Source organism: Lissotriton helveticus, chromosome 5_1 (genome assembly GCF_964261635.1).
Source record: "Lissotriton helveticus chromosome 5_1, aLisHel1.1, whole genome shotgun sequence".
NCBI classification, from domain to species: domain Eukaryota; kingdom Metazoa; phylum Chordata; class Amphibia; order Caudata; family Salamandridae; genus Lissotriton; species Lissotriton helveticus.
Genome location: NC_136065.1, coordinates 898,212,638 through 898,226,962, shown reverse-complemented (window position 1 = coordinate 898,226,962; position 14,325 = coordinate 898,212,638).

Below are 14,325 nucleotides of genomic sequence, written 5' to 3'. Positions count from 1 at the left end.
GAGCACTGTACTGCATGACGAGCTGAGCTCGCCATGAGCATGGGGGCACTGTGCGCGCCCCCCAGCACAGCAGGTACATGTGTGCAACAGGGAAGGGGTTAAAATGATTGATATGGCAGCCATAAACTGGGGGCTTTTTATGTTTTTACCTTTTTTTCTGTTTTTCAGTCTTTTCGGTACTAATAATGATTATGAAAGCGCACATATTTGTCAAGTGCACCATTTGGGTTGACTGCACACGTTTAGATCGAAATAGTAGTGGTATTTTCATAAAAAATACAGCAAAGTGGATGTTTGGGTATTTAACATGAGCATATATTAGTTAGTTGTACACGCATGCAAATAATCCGATAGTTGGGGAGAGAGGTGGATTATTGGAATGTGATTTTTTTGTTAGAGTCACGGAGATGTTTGGGAGGAGGAGTCGAGGACTAGAGCCACATGATGTTAGCTTGTGAAACAAAGGGAGAGCGAACAAAGCTGGTACTAATGATGGGAAGGAGGAAAAAGCAGTACGTTAATGGAGTATGGCAAGAGACGCTGGAGTCCTGAACGAGAACGCTACTTGAACGGTAAAAATCTAGAATATGGTAGAAGGAGGGTAGTTGAGGTGATAGAATGAAATGGGGATTAGAACAGGGGATGATTTATGAATAAGACAATGCGTTTTGTGGAAAAATGAAAGGCACAATGTTTCGTGCATTTATAGAACATTGAGGGTAATCACAGTTACGGAGATAATTTGCAGTAACAGTTGGGGAATCAAACCACATTACGTTAGGTTATCAGAAGGGTCACATAGTTGATAATTCAGATAAATGATTGGTAGAAGTAACATGTTAACCAAGCATAATTTGAGGGGCCTGTTTTGAGGAAGACAGTCTTTTGAAAGGCATAAATCTGGTTGGCAGTACAAGAGGGGAGGACTTATGAGCAGGATAACGTGCTTTATGGTGAAAATGAAGGCATAAAGTTTTACAAGTATATAGAACACGGTGGATAACTATAACTGCGGGTGAAATTGGGTGATACATTGGGTAAAAATCAAGAGCTTGTGAATCACATTTAATTAGGATATGAACTGGTTATGCGTTCGCTGTATATAGCTGGTGTTTTTACATTCAAGCATTAATTACAAGTGTACTTAAACTGCTTATCACATTTGTTCTAGTAACCCCTTACGAAGAGCCAAGAAGGCTTGAAATGCATTGGGTATTTATCAAGCGTGTTTACTTCATACTGTGATGGATATGGACGTACCTCTGTATTAAGCCTGGATTGGCGTACAACTGGTATCTTAAAGATGTTAATAAATAGTACATATTCGATCTTAATGTCTCCGTTGTGATGAAAATGAAAGGAGTATATGGATTTAATAATGGACAACAAAAGAGACATGAATACGAGTTTATATTGGAGTACTTGGATTAATTGTATACATGGTGGGATAAATTCCCTCCTGTCGCAGTGCTACAGTGGGAGTGCAAGAGGAGTGCTCCTTTTCCTAATACATATGTATTGACTGTGGTTGGCGATCCACGGACACTGCACGCATGCACATATAAATAAGTTTTGAATTTTGGAGTAATTTAAAGGGAAGGAGTGCAAGCACCTTTCTACATGTTTCTTACTTTCTAAAAGTGGCATTTTCAAAAACACTATTTAAAAAACATCTTTACTAAAAGATGTGTTATTAAATTCTGAGTTCAGAGAGCCTAAATTTTATTTCTCTATCTTGTCCCATTGGGAGTTTATGCTTTTAAGATGTTACAAAGCATTTCCCATTCTATCCTACGGGCAAAATTGCCTTTCAATAGTGAAAAACACAATTGTTAGTATTTCACAGGACATGGCACACACACCTGCACACTCCCTACCTTTCACATATACTGCACCCTGCCCAGGGGGGTACATTGGGCTTTACATGTAAGAAAAGGGTAGGTTAGGGCATGGCAAGTGGATGCACTTGCCAAGTCGAAATGGCAGCTAGCAAACTGCACACAGACACCGCAGTGGCAGGTCTGAGTAATCTTTTCATGGCTTCTCATGTGGATGGCACAATCAGTGCTGCAGGATCACTAGTAGCATTTGAATTACAGTCCCTGGCATACTTCAGTGCACTTTACTAGATGGCTTACCAGTAAATTAAATATGCCAATCATGAAGAACCAATTGTAACAACAATGTACATAGGGAGCACCTGCGCTTTGACACTGATCAGCAGTGGCAAAGTGCCCAAAGCATCTAAGCCAGCAAACACAAATTCCAGCACAGCATCAAAAATACAGCAGGTGGAGACAAAAAGTCAGAGGGAGCCACGCCAAAGATGCCAAGGCTAACAGGCCGTCTCTGCTTCCGCCATCCTCTCTCGAACTAAGACTCACTCCACATCAGCCTTTCTCTCCTCCACAACCAGCTGTACTAGCTCATTAGCATGCTCCCATTTGAGCTTTTCCAATGCCAGCTGGTGCTCCCTTTCTTCCCTCCATTCTGTCAACTACTCTGGGGACAGAGAAAAGGAGATGACACCACTCCTGGCACTAGACTCACCAAGGGACTCCCTCTCCACAGAGTCCTCAACCTCCACTGGCATCCCTACCCAGTCAATTGTTCCCTCCTGTTCAGACTCTCCGATGCCACCGCCCTCCAGGGGTATGGACTGGGAACCCTCACACTCAGAGCTCTCCCTAATCTCAGGGTCCTCCTCATGGTCTCCCTCAGACCAACCACCCTCCTGGATCTCTTTTGACTCCTCTTCAGGGACCTGTTCAGCATAGTACAAGGTCCTCTGATATTCCTTTTCCGATCCGTCCTCTTACCACGTGAGCATGACTTTCTAGAGGCATACCTGGGTGTCTTCTGCCGTCACTATTATTTTCTTTTCCCTGCAGAACCCCTTTAGCTCCTCCAGACCGTATTCCCACAGATCATAAGGATTAAAGATTCAATTTTGGCCACGTACTAACACACAACTACAACACAAGATTCCTAGGCGTAAGAGCTGCAGTAGGAGTACAAAATAATGAAAAATGACTAATGAGAGGAAATCTGGAGAAAAACAAAACATGCGATTGTCATAGTGCAAAGTTTGTAGTGCCACAATGAGTTACTGTGGCACTTTGCAAACGCAAGTCCTATCCCCACCACTGACAACCAATATTTGAAATGGGGTTTCTGCCTGGTTTAGGTGCATACTGAAGCCAACCAGAAACCCCATTTCTAGCAGTGGGGTTCGCCCCCTAAGAAAATGTGGGGGAAATTATGCATTCCCCAACACATTTGTCATTATATATTCAATTGGATTAGCTTTTAAAGCATAGTAAATGATGACCCTACTGTGCACCAGGATGCATCAATCTTTGTTGGGGCTCTTCAATTATTCCCTCACTACCACCCTCGAGCAGCGCCTTTCATATCTCAATAGCCCCTCTCCCAGATGTATTTTAGTTGTTTTATAGTGCCTGTCATACAAGTGTAGGCTGCCAGAGCACTTTACATCACACACACATACAGAGACAATGATTCATACATGTGTAAATCAGAGTATAGAAAATGTTACAAAAAGCTAAGGGGGCAACAAGGTGTAGGATTTACATTCCACCCATACTGTTAGGCATGTTTTAAGAGTGCTTGGTCTGGGGAGCACAAACTCAGGATTCAGAACATACCACAGTGGTTAGGGGTGACTTTAATAATAAGAATGTATTTCTACCCAAACAAACCTTTTTTTAGCAACATCAGAATAATGAAAGACTGGGGAAAAACATTACTTTCTAACCTGTACCAGGCAGCTTGCACGCAGCTCTTTGATGGCAGTTCATAGCTCAGTGTGCTAGATTACGGATGTAACTTATGAACTGCACAGTAGCAAAAGAATCTCTGTGAGAAAAGCAATTACCACTGAGCTATACACATAAGATATTGTTCTTTGATACGCATTGTACAGGCTTCTTGCAGCAGGCATATATACCCTCTGCGCTACCTTAGACGAGTAGAAACTGTCACTAGGTACAACTCCCATATTTCTCCAGCTGTACTTTAATCAGCAGAGTTAACTTAATACTTTTATTGTTGCCCGAAAACAACTGAATATACAAGGAAATTTTCAGTGTTTTGAAACTGCCACACTGCTGCAAAAACCTCCCCCAATCACAAAACCGGCCAACCACCCTTCCATCCTCCCAGGGAAACACCTGGTGCCCGGTACAGCCAGTCCGGCTTTAATGGTGAGCCCCACTCCCTTATCTCTAATTGCACACAATTATCTTCCAGGGTCTCATATGAATTTTTAATGTGAGGAACAACTTTGAGTTCAAAGTCATGCAACATACCGGCAAGACTAGTGGTTTTAGATTTCGAGGCTAAAACGCTTCCTACAAAGTACTTTCTGCTCATATCAGTCTCCTGCTGGCCATTTTCTGTGCAACCCAGTCCTCTATACCCAAAACTGTGCCAAATTTCACAAGTTTGATATGGGGCAGAATTTCACAAATTTTACATGGAGAGCAATTTGTATATTTCCCCCAATTTTTTTTTTGCGGGCGGTTAAAAATAGCCACCTGGTCTGATTAAAAACTTTGCATCAGGGGAGCGTGGCTTGGCGCCCGATGGCGATGGCGGCGCCCGAGTGAGGCTCCGTGCGGCTCTGGGAGACACTCCGGTCCTACCGAATCTTTTCTTGCTACGGGATGCTGCTTTTGAACCGGAACACGCCCTGCTGACTCTGAGCTGCTCAGTGACTCTTGTTTCGACCTCCTGGTGGAGTACTTAACCACAGTGAGTTGTGCGCGATATGCCGATGGCGCGGCCGCCATTTTAGGCATTATCGCTAGATGCGCACCTTTACTCTTTTATCGGCGCTCGGCGCCCTTTCATCGTCACAGTGGCACCAAACGACTTTGCAATGTACAGAATTTCTCCCCATGGTCCACAGCTGCAATTACCTGCTAAAATGGATGTATAAGGAGTTCGTTGCTGCAGAGACCACCATTTTGTGCCACACAGTGCCCCTTTCCTCTCATGACAGTACTTGAGGTATACTCTTTGACGCATTTTGTCTCCTGCCTGGCTTACTGGCTGCTTCGCATGTCTTGCCTTCAACAACGCCACATGGCTCTCTGATTTTTTTTTTCTTTTTTTCCTGACCTATGAATGCTACAGATTACTTGTGTTTTCATTGCTTGCGCAGCCGTCATTTCTTCTTGCCTCAAGTGCTTCTTCATCACATTTTCTCTGCTGGCCTTTGTTGTTTGTGGGCGCTGGTGGCTTTCTTCTTGTGTGTCAAATGCTGTTTGCAATGTGGCTGCGGCCTTGCTCATCGTTGCTTCACAGTGCTCTTACCTTACTGCTCCTGAAGACAAGCATGGCCTCATCTTCATTCTGACCGGTCTGCTCAGCTTCTGGATGGTTGCCTTGTTTGTGGTGCGCAATTGAGGCTTCCTTCAACAGTTGTTCTCCTTCAATGCGCATTTGACTCGCGCTGCACTCAAGCTATTCTCTCTGACTCTGTTGTAGCCCCTTCGGTGTACTCGTCCATTCCTTTGTGCATTTTGCGTGCATTCCCTTACCGACGGACTTTCCCTCCGCTTTATGGGCAGGCTTAGGTCCATGTCACACCTGCCTCGCTCCACAAAGACAGCCATTGTTAAGAATTCTAAAGTTTTCTCCGCCTTTTCTAAAATAGAGGATTCCCTCACTTCATCCGGCTTAGATATAGCAATGGAACCCTCCCAACATCCACCGGGGAAATCAAATATCAAAAGTTTGAAGAAGGATCCACCCTCGCCTTCCAAACAGTCTGCGCCTGTCTCTATGGAGTTATTGCTGGACGAAATCAGGTCTTTCAGTTCTTTTTTGGAGGAAATTAGGTCTCTCCGCCCTTTTATGGAAGACACCAACTCCAAGCTTCAGAATCTCACGGATAACTGGTCACAAATGGAAACCAGGGTGACCTCAGTCGTACACTCTGTTAACTCCCTCCAAGAAACCTGTTCCACAGTTTCTCACTTAAACTCTCAGGTATCTGCTCTTCAGGGACAGGTGGAGGAATTGGAAAATGGAAATAGGCGGAACAACCTCCGCATTTATGGCCTGGCAGAGGGACTTGAGGGCTCGGACTCACTCGCCTTCTTTAAATCGTTCCTTCCCAAGCTATTGCGCTTACCGGAGGGCACAAATCTTAATATCCAGCGTGCACACCGATTGGGGCACCCGTCTAACTCTACCTCCCCCTCACAAAGGCCCAGAGGTGTCATTCTCTACTTCCTGGAGTACACCGATCTCCTGAAGGTCTTGTCAGCTGCTAAATCCTCTTCAAAGTTGACTTGGTCTGGCTCCTCCTTGTTCCTCGCGCAGGATTATGCAAAAGCTACTGCTAACCGCCAAAAGGCTTTTCTAGGTTTGAGAGAGGATCTTCGTGCGATGGGTGCTAGATACGGCCTTTATCACCCATGTTTGTTCAAGGTCACCTATAATAATAAGACTATTACTTACGAAGATCCAGTACGCCTACAGGGTTTCATTAATGCACATAAGACTTCTCCCATGGACTCTTCTAGTCCCTCATCCTCTGCCCCTGGATGAATTGCGGTTTTGTTGATTTCCTTAACGCTGTTGCATTTTGCTTTTCTACTCTTTAAGAGGTCTTTCCATAACGTTGTGGCTACTTGCCTTTTTTTTTTTGCTCTGTATGAAGTTCCCACGTGCAAGCTCTCATCTCTTCTGCGTTGTGATGCTACTCACTGTTGTATTTGTTACGGTTCGACTTCCCTGTATACCTTAACCCATGTTTCTCCTTTTTCATCCCCACAGGAACCCTTCCCCGTCTGATGATGTCTCCCTGGCTCCCCGCCCAGTTGACCTTGGATGTGTCGCTTTACCTATGTGGTCCCATCCCCCCTCCGTTTCCTCTCATTTTCTCCTTTTGTAGGTATGTTTCTTTTTTATTTCTTTCCTTGTTTCTTACTTTTGTGTTTTGGTTTGTTCAAGATCCCCTTTCTTGTGCTCTTTCTTTCTTACTTGTTTTCTGATTTTATTTTTCTGTCTTTGGGACTTGCCCCTGTTCATGTTGTTACCTTTTTTACTCTATTGTTTCTTTTTCTCCTTCTCACTTTTTTCGTGCTTTTCCTCCCTGTTTCTCTTTGCACATTCGCTGTTCTCTTATCTCCTTTCTCCTTCTTTTTTACTCTTGGTGACCATTTCTTTCTTGCATTCTCAATTTTTCTCATGTTTTTTTTTTCTGATTTTGCCAATGTGTTTATTATAGATTCTTAAATGATATGTCACTTAATATAATCACATGGAATGTCAAGGGTATTAATTCCCCAATCAAACGTCAACAAATTTTTTCTCACTTAGCTAAGCTGAATGCTGATGTAGCTTTTTGCAGGAAACCCACCTATCTGACATTGAATCTGTAAAACTTAAAAGGGGTTGGGTGGGTGAGGTTTTTTATTCACAGGGAGATGGCAAGCGTAATGGGGTTGCTATCCTCTGCCGTAAATCCCTTCCCTTTTCTCTGATTGCCCAGGAATCGGATACTAATGGAAGATGGACATATGTCAAAGTATCTCTTAGAGGTGTTCCAATCTCTCTCCTTAATGTATATGCTCCCACTGTAGGCGAACCTCTTTTTTGGACCGATTTTTCTCGCCACATTACTCGGCTCATGGATGACAACTTCATCCTTGCTGGTGACTGCAATCAATCAATCAAGGACATTTATAGAGCGCACTACTTACCCGGAGGGTCTCAAGGCGCTTGGGGGGGGGGGTGCTGCTACTGCTCGAACAGCCAGGTCTTGAGCTTCTTCCTGAAGGAGAGGTGGTCTTGGGTCAGGCGCAGGTCGGGAGGGAGGGAGTTCCAGGTCTTGGTGGCCAGGTGGGAGAAGGACCTTCCTCCTGTTGTCGTTCTTCGGATGCGGGGGACGGCGGCGAGGGCGTGACTGGCTGATCGGAAGAGGCGTTTGGGAGCGTAGAAGTTGATGCGGTTGTTGAGGTAGCTCGGGCCTTGATCGTGTAGGGCTTTGTGTGCGTGGGTGAGGAGACGGAAGGTGATTCTCTTGTTGACGGGGAGCCAGTGCAGGTCTCTCAGATGTCCGGAGATGTGGCTGCGTCGGGGGATGTCGAGGATGAGTCTGGCTGAGGCGTTCTGGATCCGCTGGAGTCTCTTCTGGAGCTTGGCGGTGGTTCCGGCGTAGAGGGCGTTGCCGTAGTCCAGTCGGCTGGTGACGAGGGCCTGGGTGACCGTCTTCCTGGTCTCGGTGGGGATCCACCGGAAGATCTTCCGTAGCATGCGCAGGATGTAGAAGCATGACGAGGAGACGGCGTTGACTTGTCTGGTCATGGAGAGGGAGGAGTCCAGGATGAAGCCCAGGTTGCGTGCGTGGTCTGTCGGTGTGGGTGCGGTGCCCAGGGCGGGGGGCCACCAGGAGTCGTCCCAGGCGGAGGGCGAGGAGCCCAGGATGAGGACTTCCGTCTTGTCTGAGTTCAGTTTCAGGCGGCTGGTCGTCATCCACTCGGCTACATCTTTCATCCCTTCGTGAAGGTTGGCTCTGGAAGCGGCGGGGTCGTTGGTCAGTGAGAGGATCAGCTGGGTGTCATCGGCGTAGGAGATGATGTTCAGGTTGTGTTGGCGTGCGATGGGCGCGAGGGGGCTCATGTAGACGTTGAAGAGGGTGGGGCTCAGCGAGGATCCTTGAGGGACGCCGCAGATGACTTCGGTGGCCTCTGACTTGTACGGTGGTAGACGGACTCTCTGTGTTCTTCCGTCAAGGAAGGAGACGATCCATTCCAGTGCCTTCTCCTGAATTCCGACGTTGCTGAGGCGCTGCACTAGGGTGCGGTGGCAGACAGTGTCGAATGCCGCGGAGAGGTCTAGGAGGATGAGGGCCGCTGTTTCTCCGTTGTCCATCAGGGCTCGGATGTCATCGGTGGCAGCGATGAGGGCGGTCTCGGTGCTGTGGTTGGCTCGGAAGCCAGACTGTGAGGGGTCGAGGGATCCATTCGTCTCGAGGAAGGCGGCCAGCTGTTTGTTGACGGTCTTCTCGATGACTTTGGCTGGAAACGGGAGGAGCGAGATGGGGCGGTAGTTCTTGAGTTCGGTGGGGTCCGCTGTTGGTTTCTTTAGTAGAGCGCTGAGTTCGGCGTGCTTCCAGCTCTCTGGGAAGGTGGCGGTGTCGAAGGAGGTGTTGACGATGTCCCGCAGGTGGGGTGCAATGACAGCATCGGCCTTGTTGAAGATGTGGTGAGGGCAGGGGTCGGTCGGAGATCCAGAGTGGATGGAGTTCATCATGCGGACGGTGTCATCGGTGCTGATCGGAGTCCAGGCGCGGAGGGTGGTGGTGGGCGGCGTTGCTGCGGTCGTTGTGTGCGATGGTTGAATGCTGAAGCTGTTGTGTATGTCCGCGATCTTGTTGTGGAAGTAGGAGGCGAGGGAGTTGCAGAGGTCTTGCGATGGGGTGATGTCGTTGTTTCCGGCGTTGGGGTTGGAGAGCTCTTTCACGATGTTGAAGAGTTCCTTGCAGTTGTGTGCGTTGTTGTCCAGTCGGTCCTTGAATGCAGTTTTCTTGGTGGCGCGGATCAGTTGGTGGTGCTTCCGGGTGGCAAGCTTGAGGGTGGTCATGTTGTCCGGTGTTGGTTCCCTTCTCCAGACTTTCTCCAGGGCTCGGCAGTTCTTCTTGGAGCTCTTGAGTTTGTCGGTGAACCATGGGGCTTTCTTGCTGCCGGGTCTGCTGGGCGGGGTCCTCAGAGGGGCGAGTTCGTCCGCGCAGTTGCTGATCCACTTCGTGAGGTTGTCGGCGGCCTGGCTGGGGTTCGCTGAGCTGGCGGGAGGGTGCTGACTCAGGGAAGCGGCGAGCTGGTCGGCTGTGATCTTGTTCCAGCTTCTTCGGGCAACCTGTTGCTGGTGGTGGTGGGTCGTCGTTCTTCTGAAGGTGAAGTGGACGCAGCTTAGGTCCGTCCAGTGGAGTCCTGTGGCGTGGCTGAAGGCGATGTCTTTGCTGGATGAGAAGACGGCGTCGAGTGTGTGTCCGGCGAGGTGGGTGGGGGTGGTCACCAGCTGCGTGAGTCCCAGGTTTGCGAGGTTTTCCAGCAGGGTGGTGGTGTTGCGGTCGTCGTTGTTCTCCAGGTGGAAGTTGAGGTCCCCGAGGAGGATGTAGTCGGCTGAGGGGAGGGCGAGCGGGCTGATGAAGTCGGCGATGTCCTCGCTGAATTGTGTGCGTGATCGTTTTGTTGATAGGAACTCTGCTGCCCACTATATTCCTAACAAATCCCACAAGCTCTTTACCCATGCTATTTCCCAGCACAAGCTGATAGATACTTGGCGACTTTGCAACCCGACTCTAAAAGAGTTTACTTTTTATTCCCCCTCCCACCGCTCTCAGACGCGGAGAGATTACATTTTTGCTTCTCACAGCATTGCTCAAACCCTGAATGCTGCTGAAATTGGCCCGATCTTTTTTTTTTTTTTTTGCAGAGTTTCATATAGCGCGAACTAGACCCGAACCGAATCAGGTATCAGAGCGCTTTACATAGCGCCTGCTACGTTACATGAGGACGGACACACATTCATTTTAGGCACGGGGAAATTAAGTGATTTGTCCAGAATCACAGGAGGTTTTGGCGTAGTTACCGAGACTCAAACCCAGATCCCCAGGTCCGAGGTCGAGCGCCCTAGCCGTTAGGCCAACTCCTCTCCCCTGATCTTACTTTCAGATCACGCCCCTGTTTTGATTAACATTTATTTACTTCCCAGATCTGTTGGACCTAAGAGATGGCGCTTTAATAACGCTCTTCTTTTAGACCCTAAATTTACAGCCTCCTTTACCGCCTTTTTTCATGAGTTTTCTTTGCTCAATGACACCCCCTCTATCCCGACGCATACTATTTGGGACGCATTCAAAGCTGCGGCGCGAGATTTTATTATCCGCTTTGTGGCCAAGAAGCGTAAAGCCGCCCGTAAATATACAGGGGATCTTCTCTGTGATATTAAGAGATTGGAACACGCCTACTTTACCTCCCATTCACAGGACAGTCTGACTGCTCTTGTGGCGGCCAAAATGAAGTTTAACAAAAAATCTACAGAGGATGCTTCATTGTATTTGTTAAAGTCTAGTGCTAAGTTTTATGGGGGAAAAAACAAAGCTGGGAAGATTCTTGCCAATTACTTGAAGGTCAAGCATGAAAAGTTGAATATTGAAGCCATTTATGATACCAACTCTAATCTCAAGCATAAGGACGCTGACATTTTAACTGAGTTTTCCTTTTTTTACAAGACTTTATATTCCTCTGAAACCCAACCTTCTATGCACTCTTTCACACATTTCTTTTCTACCATTCAAAAACCTGAACACTTCCCTCTAGACCTTTCCACTTTGGAATCCGACATCTCCCAAAAAGAACTACTCACTGCGCTTCAGCACCTCAAATTGAATAAAGCACCTGGGCCTGATGGCTTTACCGTTGAGTTTTATCTCCACTTCTCAAAGTTACTCCTTCCCAAACTTTCACTGTCCTAGGAGGCTCCTCTGGGACCTTCTATGATGCTCATATCTGTTTGATACCCAAGGAGGGGAAGGATGCCAAGTACTGCAAGAATTATAGGCCTATTTCCTTAGTCAACATCGCCTACAAAATATTTGCTAAATCGCTGGCGGCACGATTGGACCTTCTGCTTCCCGACCTTTTGGGTGAAGAACAATCTGGTTTTGTAAAAGGCCGTTTCATCACTGATAACACCAGGTTGCTGTTTAATATTCTGACAAAATCCCCACATTCACAGCATTCTCTTGCTGCGATCGCCTTAGATGCAGAGAAGGCATTTGACAGGGTTGAATGGTCTTACCTTTTTCATACCCTCAAATAGTTTGGATTTGGCCCCAATTTTATTTCTTTGGTCTCTCTATTGTATTCCCACCCGCGTGCAGCAGTCTGCGCGAATGGTCAGATTTCTCCTTTCTTTGATCTTGGCAGAGGCGTCCACCAAAGGTGTCCCCTTTCTCCCTTTCTATTTAATTTGGCCTTAGAGCCTTTTCTATCCAAACTACGTCAAAATCCAGAGATTCACGGTTTTCAGACCACTAATTCCCATATTAAACTTGCTGCTTACGCAGATGATATTCTGCTTTTCATCGCCAATCCTTCGGACTCAATTCCTGCTTTCCTGGAGGAAGTACGGAATTACTCCCTCATCTCTGGCTATAAACTCAACAATGATAAATGCGAAATCTTGCCCCTGACGAAGTTTACTTTTAAGCCTGATTTTAGTGCTTCCAATTTTACTTGGAGCTCACCACATATCAAGTATTTAGGTCTTCATATCACTACCTCCATCTCAGATACTGTCTCCCTCTGCTTGAATAAATGTATCCAGAAGATTTCGGATCTAGCTGCCAGGTGGCATCCCCTTTATCTTTCTTGGTGGGGTCGTCTTGATACTATTAAGATGATGCTTTCCCCCATAATCCTATACACAATTTCCAATATCCCTGTTCCCATTCCTGTCAAATTTTTCAAGAGAATCAATTCAATTCTGTCCTCATTCTTATGGAACAAAAAGAAGTCCAGGATGTCCCTCGCCATACTAATTCGTCCTGCATCGGAAGGTGGAGTCAACTTTCCAGACTTTCCAGCTTATCAAAAAATCTTCTTGCTGCGGAAGCCATCTTTTTGGCAGCAAGATCCCGTTTCTCCTTGTCCTTTATGGGCTAAGGTTGAACGCCATTTCCTGTCCCCCTTCTCTTTTGCTGAGTAAATCTCCTTTTCCCGTAAGCCTTCTTCCATTTCCACGCCCATTCACAGATTCACTACCAAACTCCTTTTATCCCCTACTCATGCCCCCCCCTACTACCATTGCCGATTTCCTCTCTTCCAGTATCTGGCACAATGCACATCTCCTAATCCACAACAAACCCTTTTACTGGAAATCCTGGAGGCAAAGGGGGTTGATATGGGTGTCGCAACTATTCTCACAATCTACCTTTCTGCCTTTCCCAACTCTTCGCTTGTCCTTTGATCTGCCTGCATCTTTCGCCTCCAAATACCTTTTGCTCAGGACGACGGTGTTGGCTACATACACCCGACTTTTACAGACGCAAGCATCATCCTCCCCCCTCACTACTGCTGCACGCCTACACTGATGGATTCACCAGGCGCTATACGGACTGAGGGGACTCTACGTCTGGGCGGATATTTCCCGCTCTCTCCGGCTTCTCCTAGAATCCAGGAGGAGGAATCATGAGAGACTCCTGTTGATGTTAGGATCTTCGTTACAAGGGGCATTGGGATATTTATTGAAGTGCACATCATATCGATGGTGCACCACATAATAATTTCTGGCTGCTATTTGGAGTTGAAAATATTTCTCCTACAAGGCAATAATAACATATGTTAGTACTTTGGCCAAGACCCCTGTTTTATACGATACCTCATGATTGAATAGTTCTAAGACTACCTACTTCTATACTTACTACCCATTTTGTACTAGAGATTGACAGAGCGGACTGCAACCCAACTGGCTCGTACACTTCGCCCTGGTTGTCTATTTAATTCTTGCCCTGAAGAAGTCCCGTCTGGGACGAAACGCGTCGGCTGTCCTTTCTTCTCTCTGTTGAAAAATAAATCATCAAAACAAAACGGACTTTTGGACATTCATATTTATGAATTTGATATAATTGAATTTGAGAATTTGTTCAGTTTATGGTGCACCTGTGCTTTCATTTAACTCATGTTTAAGTTCTGTTTTGAACTGGCATTGTGTTGGCGGGTGTCATATCGGTGTGCACATAATTCCCACCTAAGGGTTTAAACAAGGGAAATTTCAATAATATTGGCAATTTATGTATCAGGTGCATTTGTATCAAGGTTCCGCCATCTACTATGCTCTAGCTATTCCAGATGTGTGTTGGTCTTGCTCCTCCCCGAATGCTACCTTGTTTCACATGTTATTTCTATGCCAGTCTGTACACGATTTTTGGATACAGGTGTGGGCTCAAATTAATGTAATTTTTCATACTCGCATTCCCTTTTCTCACGCTCACATCTTTTTGGGAAGCCTTTCCCCTTTGCTGGGAGGACTCTGAACTTGATGTACGTATTATTGATTTATTGTTGGCTGTTGCTTTTCAGCAGATTACCATTAATTGGAAGGCCTCATCCAACATTTCCCTCAATGTATGGTGGTATAATGTTTGTCATAACCACAGGCTGGATACCACTTTTGTCTTCCCTATCCAGATGGCTACGAAAAGAGCAGAACTATGGCTTCCTGTTGTACTGTATCTGAATAACTGTGCACTCCGTTCATTTCGTCCACAGCCTCTCCAACAAG